Source organism: Archocentrus centrarchus, chromosome 13, assembly GCF_007364275.1.
Source record: "Archocentrus centrarchus isolate MPI-CPG fArcCen1 chromosome 13, fArcCen1, whole genome shotgun sequence".
NCBI lineage: Eukaryota > Metazoa > Chordata > Actinopteri > Cichliformes > Cichlidae > Archocentrus > Archocentrus centrarchus.
Genome location: NC_044358.1, coordinates 369,351 through 378,198, shown reverse-complemented (window position 1 = coordinate 378,198; position 8,848 = coordinate 369,351). Strand labels below are relative to the sequence as shown.

Here is an 8,848-nt window from a genome sequence, read left to right as displayed (position 1 = left end):
ACTGCATATATTGAAATGTTTTAGCAGTACTACTATTAAACATACTGTATTGGAAAGTATGACTAGAGTATATAAAAACATATAATGTTCAATCACATATTGTGTTAGTATGATACCTAAAATTACTTAACATACTGGGGACACACAATTTCAGTGTAATGGTTAAACTCCATGTTAAGGTGTTATTAATTTGTGCATTATTAAACACACAAATGAATTTTTCCAGAAAGTGTAAATTAAAGTGTTAGAATGTAACAGACTGTCACGTAACATTGTTAACAGTGTTAGTTTTACATATCACTGATGATGCTGGACTAGTTAGTATGGAGCCTTGAGCCATGGATCAGTGATATTTTTAACACAGTATACTACAGTGTACTTTTACACAAAATAATGTATGCTAAATTGTTACCATGCCAGTAATTATTCTGAAGTGTTAGCAGAAACCTAGAAATCACTAAACATAGTGAATAAATGTTAATGGAAAAAAGGAAAATACTAACACTTAGGCAACACTAGCACATCATGTATTAACATGCTCCATATGCTAAGAATAAATAAATGTTAAATCTTGGTACATTTCTTCAAAGAATAAAAAAAAAAACAAGAACATTTAATAAATATTTTATTAGCATCACACTTTCATATTATAAAGACATGTAAATTATTAAAAACAAAAAGCAACAAGTCATGCTGTTACATAGTATGTCCTGATCAAGATATAATATATAATACAAAGAGTCATATATGGGCAGCTGAGGTTGATTCAGTGTGGCTGTCATATGCATCTCATGTTCATGGACCATTTCCCGACATGTCCTGACCTGGTCTAATAGGCTGCAAGAGAGAAAGACAAAGTCATTTAGAAGCTGTTACACAATGAACCCCATGTATAGTACATTAGGAATTCTTCACAGTAAAACCAAGAATGCATTTATTTTCCTCTCACGAAATCAAAAAGAAAATGAAAACATTTATTGATATCTATACACTTTTATTAAATCATATTGGCATTACTTATTTTACCACCATTAATATAGGTCCAGTGAGCAAGAGACACCCATAATTCTTGTTTCCCAGTAATAAAAAGATGTATATATCACATTTCATGACATGTGGATAATAACTGCAAATACTTAGTATATTGTCAGCTGTCTTTCCCATTATTTTTATTGAGGTTGTAATTTCTGTCTGTGGAAGAGATCCTGTAATATGTCATGGCAGCTCAGAAGATGCAAAAAGCGTACTAGGAGTTCATCTTGCTTAAATAGATTCATGCTCTCTTACTTTCTTAAGAAAGGTGTTAAAACTATTTCCAAAGATAAAATAAAAACATGTTGGATGGCCAAATCTCACATCTCATACAGAGCTTCTATTAATAGATGTAACAGTTGAAAGAATTGACAATCATGTTAAATGACAGCATTGAGGCTTTATTTAGACATGACTCTAAGACATCTCTTTCTCAGTACCTCAGAAGAGAACAAAAAATAATTTCTATATTTATTCAGAAGAAAACATCTATATGATCCGAATAAATGTGGCATCTAAATTCATCCCTTTCTAATTTGGGTTTGTAATCTAATTTATCTGTGTGGTTTCTGGTGATGTGATGAAATAAACTGGCCTGCAAAAAGAAAAACAAACATAAAAAACATAAAATAGGATAAAGTCATTATCAGTGTTCCATAACTTGATGTAACATAAGTAAGATGGATCTAAATTTACATTGGAGTAAAAAGATCAAACATGCAAATGGAAAATTGGGTTATTGCTATTTGAAAATTCAGTGTCAGTGGTCTGAATATAATTTCACGACTAGACGGACTGAAAATATTCAAAAACATACATGACATGCATTTTAATGGAGCACATTAACTGGTGGGAAAAGTGGGCTTTGAGAAAATACTACAAAGCTGATGGTGAATTTATTCATATGAGACTGTTGGGCAGGTTCTAACAGGCCGTGGACATTACAATGTCTTTGTCAAGCTACAGTACCATTCAGAAACTTGGCTTACATTTGAGACACAGCATATTCCAGTCTCATGTCAGTTATTATGAACATCAGGTCTTGAAGATACTAACTTTGTAAAATGATCCAACAGCAACCCTACTTACTATACACATTCTACTATTAGCAGAAAGCTTTCACTACAATTTCCAGCAGTTCCACTGGATACACATTGTGAAGGCATGCAGCTACAACAAGCATAGCAAGCTACCATAATTAACAACAAAACATGTAGAACACCAAGAAAGTGCACTCAGACAGGAATTATATGGAAGGCAAAGTTTACTGTGCACAGTATTTGGTAGTGTGTACTGGCACATATTGTATTCCAGATACTATACATAAAGTCTTAAACTTTGCTTTGTTTTAAATAATACACTGTATACCCATTCCATGCTATTTTACATTTTATGCACTAAAAAGTGTATTATCAGATTAGATGCAAACCAAAATTGGACTGCAGTTCTGAATTTTCCTCATTAATATATGTTTTAATAAAAAGTCCATGGAACCACAGTCCAGTATTTGTTTTCTCAGATCATGCATATTGATCTGAATACTGATAAAGAATTTGTTTTTTGGCCTTTGTTTTTTTTTTTTTTTTTTTTTTTAAAAGAACGAAAACGGTTATGTTATTGATAAATCCATTACTGAAATATTAGTTTGTCCACAGTATGTTTTTTTCAGCATGTTCTAAAGAGTACAAAATATGTTCTACAAAATGTCTTGGTTTATTCAAATAACGATCCAAAATAATTTTTACTTTATTGCTTGATGCGTCAAACAAATTCATTTTTTCTCAAAAACTGCAAATTAACCTTTTATTGACTCCATCTTAATAGCAAATATTCTAATAAAAATGAAGGAAAAACTAAAGTTTACAGTTACAAAAAGGCCATTTCCAAATTTTTCATAATTAATCTTATGTTATAAGAGAAGCTTTGGAAACACAGACTGAAGGATGTAACCACAGCCTTAAATTCTGTGATAAAGACTGGAGAGACATCAGCACAGCTTTCTGGTTCACTGCAACCATCTGCGTAAGCATGTTTTCCTTCAGACATCCAAAAAACAAAAAACAAAAATACAAAACAAAAAAACAAAGGTGGATCATGTGGCAGTGAAGTGTTACATGTTGACTCATCAGGGGATTTCCAGCCTTTCTTTAAATCCAGTGTGACCTGCAGCAGAATGACACAAATGGCCTTTGCTTCCAGTCATCACTACCTGAGTTTCTATTGCAAGTTTTTTTTTAATGTACATGCATGCATGCATGCGCGTGCATGTGTGTGTGTATGTCTGTGTGTGTGTCTGCTGACACACTGTTGGCAATGATAGACTTTCAGAATAATGAGGTTAGTTAGTCTATACTCTGGTTAATCTGCTGATATAATGTGGCTGCACTGGCCTCATACACACATGCACACGTTGATACACATTCAAACAAATGACAACTGGTCCATCCCACCAGCACATTTCAAAGCCGCCCAGATGGTAGACAAAAAACAGCATACAGTTTGGCAGTTGTGACGGGGTGAAAAAAAAATGAGAAAAACAATGAAAGCTCTGGACCTGCCCCAAATCCTAAATCACTTAAAGTTGGCTAAGCTAGAGAGCTGAGAGCCTCAGCAATTCCAGCTATGCTGTGAGAAAATAGGCCCCAGGTGTGCAACAGTTACAGAAAACATGCCCTCCGCTGCTTTAAAATGCCGTCGGTAGTGGGCATTAGCCGGCAGAGGAGGACCCACGTGGAGCTGTGACGCCATCTTGTTTCACCAACAGACTTGGAAGGAAGGGTAGTCATCCCCTCTGCAGTGAGAGGAACTGCTAAACACACACACACACAGACACATACACACACCACATTACAGACATGTTGACAGCTAGTGTAGGAAGCACACTGGTTATTGATGAATGAGCTTCTCCCGCCTGCAGCAGAGAGCAGTCTGTGTGTTGAAGGGAGTGGCAGAAAAAAAAAACTGCAGATTGGTGACTGAAGTCGATGCGGAGGGAAACGGTCCCTGCTGCCACAAAGAGGTTCATCGCCAGCCGTCTGTCGCCTCTATCGCATTTTTAAAGCATACCAACTGAGCTTTACGATCAGTACCTCCATTTTTTATTCTGATATAAATGCACTTGATTTTCAAAATGTGGTTTAGACCCAGCCCTGCAGTAACCCACCCCATGTACCTTCCACAGAAACACACATCCAACTCCTTCTTTTGATCAACTTTGGATAGCTGGTGTTGACCTTCGACAGTCCACCTTAACAGAAAGTTCTTCCACCTTAAAATCAACTGCTGCCTGCTTTCATTGTTTGAATTGACCTTCCACTGTTATGGGAGCAGCTACAGAGGCTGGATTTTGTGTGAGTCTGAAAACTGAAAGTCTAACTGCAACAGAGTAAATCTCTGAAATACTTTAGTACAGGAGCTTTGTGTCATGCTAGACCAACACTCCTGCATCTACTGTGGAAAACTAAGCACAGAAACACATTTTCATCCACATTTGCCCAGATCAGAAACTCACAGATACAAACTGAACTAGTCAATGTTGATCAGCCCATGTTGTATTTGTAAAAAAAAAAATCTATCAATATCTGGGTGATGGTGCAGCTTATCACAGCTGGTACATGCCTACCAGTCACACTGTAAGTGTCTGTCCTCCATGTCTGGCTCAGCTATGGGGACACAGTGTACAGACAGTGTGCAGAGGAGCCGAACAATGGAAAGCGCAAGCCTGCAGCTTCTTTGGCTTAGCGGCTAGTCGCTAACTTGCTCCAGGTTAGTGTGTTTAGTGAGCTGAGTGAATCAAAAATGGTTTTGAGGCAGAGAGAATGCAGAAGAAGAGAGGGACAGGGCTCACAGAAGCATTACATAAGAGAAGTGCTAAAGCAGCAGATTAGCAGCACAGAGGGGGTTCAAGTTTAAATCCATATTGGTTCATTAACAACACAATGAAAGCAATTCCTGATCAGAGGTGATACAGTGAGATAGAGTGAAGCTTGAACACATCAGCACATTATAGCCATATAACTGTCAATATAATAAACACAACTGAAGGGCAGAATTAAAACCAAACTGTCATACTGAAGCATTTATTGACAAAAATAAATGGAGCTTCATGGTCATTGCCATACATTTTCTAGCTCCTGGAAATAATGAATCCTGTGGAGTAACAGCTAAATGGCCTTGCAGCTACAAACATGAGTAGAGAGAATTTCCTTGCTAAAATAATAAACGCACAAGTCCAAAGAGTTTAGAATCCACTTAAATTAAGGGAAGCATCTATGAGGATGAGTTATCAATATCCTGCTACGCTCCATTAAAGCCACAGCGTGGTGAAGTACATGTTAAACCGTATATTGAAGTATCATGTTGTCAAAGAGCTGCTGCTGTTGAAAATATGTGCTGCAAATGGACCTTCTGAGAGCCAGCTATAAGGTGGCAGGGAGTAAGATGTGGAGATCTCACCCCATTAACCAGCAGCTGGGTGAAAAATGGAGCTCATGCAAAAAGAGCCACTACTGAGTCTCTATGACCAACAAAATGAGCGGGTAGGATGCTTATTACTATCTATGACAAAGTGTTGCAGCTAGACACACGACTCAAATCAGAATCAGACAACAGTTGCATATCCATACATAGATTGCGGTCGCTGGTGGTATCATCATCTAGCAGTGAGAAATGCCCCAGGTTGTTCCCAGTGAGTGCTGCTAGCTGCCCCGCCAGCATTCTAATTTTGTCACCTTTGCTTTAGGTTAGCATGAGTGAATGAGCATTAATGTTGCTGAGGGTTCGCTGAGGTCAAGCACATAATGTACAGAGCTGTCATAGTCACGCTCTCGACATCCCTCTGTGCTGCTCTCAAGTCATAAAAGCCAAGCAGCTATCCAGGCCTGCTGCAAAAACAAAGGCTCCAATACTGACATGCTTCTTATTTATCACTATCAACTGGTATGTGATGAGCTTAATACAATCGCCACAGCATTAGAATTGTCCATTGTAAGCTATTGAGCAACATCTATTGACTTTAGCAGCAACACCTATTGGTTTTAGCCATCATTAGCTTTAGTGCTCCACCCAAAGCTGTTTTTTTTTTTTTTTAATGATAACTGTGCTGATTTGTCTAAAAGCTGCAGATGTTCAGTATTAGCCATTATTAGTCATCATAGCCCCAAGTGGGCACTCTTTACAGACCATGTGAAATTCATCAAAATGATACTTTAGCATAAAGATTTTCTATGCAGTCAAATAGGTAACAGCAAATGGTGTTGATGGTCACTACTAAGAGAATCGAGTCTCAGCTGTGACAGGATGATAGCTTCCTGTCATCCATCTGTGCACCTTTAGCTCAGGTTGCCTCAACTCGGTCACATGACTTTAAAAAAGCAGGCATGCTGCTACATTCCCATCATCTAAACCCCACATATTTTACTGGCTCATGTTCTACTTGATTTCATGTGATGTGATGAAGCATGGCAGTGAAGCAAACAGATGAGAGAAAACTCCAGGTAACAACATTACACCAGGGTGTGAGCCAAGCTGAGAAGAGTGACATGGTTAACGCCTTAGCTCACTGCGCCATGGACTCCCCCCGCTCGCTGGTCGCCATTGTTGGAGGCAGGAAGGTGCGGGAGATAGCGCTGCCTGTGCATCTCTCTCAGCTCCCGAGAGCCTAACCCGTGGACATGAAAGCACAACGTCACAAGTTAGGGTCTCAGGGATGGAGAAAGATGCGTATTCTAAGTGGACTCCTCTCCCTCATTGCACAGCTGCTTTAAGTCCTCTCTGGATATACTTGGAAATCTTTCATATTCCTGCACGCGAATAATCTCCATATGCTGGACTTGCTTGTAAGTCAAATGGGGACTCAGTGCATCTTCTGCATACAGAGCGAACTTTGCCTCTTACAGATTCGACTGAGAATGCTATGCATTAACTGCAAGCTCCACAGCTCCATATGCATTTGTGAACATACAACAAGTGCAAGCCTCAGCCAGACACAACACTGGCCAGCCCCCCTCCCTCAGCTATCGCTGTCCCCCTCCTCCACCTCAGCTGAACAATACAGTACTTTGGATGAAAATGCCTCCTGCCATAAGGTACAGAGCCTGCTGCTGTACAGTACGTCCAAAGATCTTTGAAAGTCTACATCTGTCCTTTATTAACTGTTATTTGTAGGAGATGCACAAGACAAAAGCCCTGCATGGCTGCATCAGCTTCAGCATTGAAATATGTAGCCAAATCAGCACAGCATCCCACAGTCCATCTGACACGATGACTTGCATGCTCGTCCAACTAACATATCTTGCCCAGTGCAATAAAAATCATTCACTGAATGCTCAATGGTTACAAGTGCACAACCCCATTCAGCACAAGCTTCCCAATTCTCTAGAGAGGCTGCGCAGGGAAAAAGACAAGCCTGATGACAAAGCTCTACAGATCCTTCGTGCTATCATGGTGGTCTAAAGCGTAGGAAACAGATGGGGAGCTGAGAGGGGAAGCAGAGAGGAAGAGAATTTGTTGGTATCGACTCACCCTCCCCTTTGGATCCAGAATGCCCCAATTGCTTGTTGTTCTTCTAGCTCACTGCCTGCTCAGGGAGGGGAAGAAAAAAAGAGACAGAGAGAAAGAAAGCTCAGATTTACACTTATAGTACGCCAATGAGGTTCCAATGAGACTCAGAAAAAGGGATTTTTTTTTTTATTTAAAGAAAAAAATTCTAAAAAGCAGCATAAGGATGAGGCTCATCAACCCTGCGAGCTGCTTAAAGTCAGGCGTAATAAACAGCGAGAGGCACGGAGACAAGAAAGATGAGGAAGGGTGGTAGGACTGAGCTAGAATGAACCATGTGCACGCTCCCTCTCCCTCTATCACTTTGCTCTCTCTCCTCGCTCTCCTTCACTCATACACACACACACACACACACACACACACACACACACACACACACACACACACACACACACACACACATAAGAGTAAGCAGTCTAGTGGGGACAGTTGTGCGAGAGAGTTGGCGAGACAATTCCCAGGAAAATGAAAAGCTGAAAGGATGCAATACTTACAAATTAAACAGAACAGGTAAATGACAAGAGAAATGGGGAGAGGGAGAGAAGGAGATAAAAGAAAAGAGCAAGAGCTGAGCCACAGAATCAGTGCATGCAGCCAGTGAAGCATGCCAGCTTCTATCTCACCAACGAGAAGAGGGATGGGGGGAGGGAGGATGCGTGTGCACGCGCGCACACACACACACACACACAAACAAGTGACACACTCATTTGATTTTCCTTGCACCCGAGCCTCTACTTACTTTGTATCCAAACCTGCAGGTCCCAGGCGCAGGTTGGTGACAAAGGGTGAGGAAAAGCACACACACACCCAAGTTAAAGGACAAAAACCAATGTGCCTGCTGATCTCTCGCTCGGCTTTCTCTTTCCCCTTTCTTTCAATTCACATGCAGAGGTGGAAAGGAGGGAAGACAGGAGGAAAAAAACATACCTCCCTCTCCCTTCTCTTCTTCCCAAATAGTCTCCCTCTTTTTTCTTTTTCCTACCCATGCTGATCGGCAGGAGGGAAAACATTAAAAAAAACAAAAGAGAAAGAGGAGAGAGGGAGAGATCATCCATTAATTTGCCTCACAGCTGTAATCGCTTACAGCCAGAGGCCCACTTTTCCTCTGTATCAGACGGGGTGGGGGTGGGGGGTGGGTGAGATGGGGGAAGAGAAAGTCCTTTTTCTCTTTTTTCACCTCGCTATTGTCCATTTTCCAAACAGAAAACAAATCCTCTCTTTTGCTGGCATGCAAAAGAAAAAATAACCAACAAAAATC

At 40.1% G+C, this 8,848-nt stretch overlaps 1 long non-coding RNA gene across 1 annotated transcript; it reads right to left on the bottom strand.

Annotated features, from left to right (window-relative positions):
* Window positions 1-608: 608 nt before the first annotated feature.
* On the bottom strand, window positions 609-8,507 carry LOC115790253 (uncharacterized). The gene is made up of 3 exons (XR_004020774.1): window positions 8,330-8,507; window positions 7,555-7,609; window positions 609-837 (listed from the first exon to the last, which is right to left on the bottom strand). It is a non-coding gene; the product is annotated as an uncharacterized LOC115790253 (long non-coding RNA).
* Window positions 8,508-8,848: the final 341 nt, after the last annotated feature.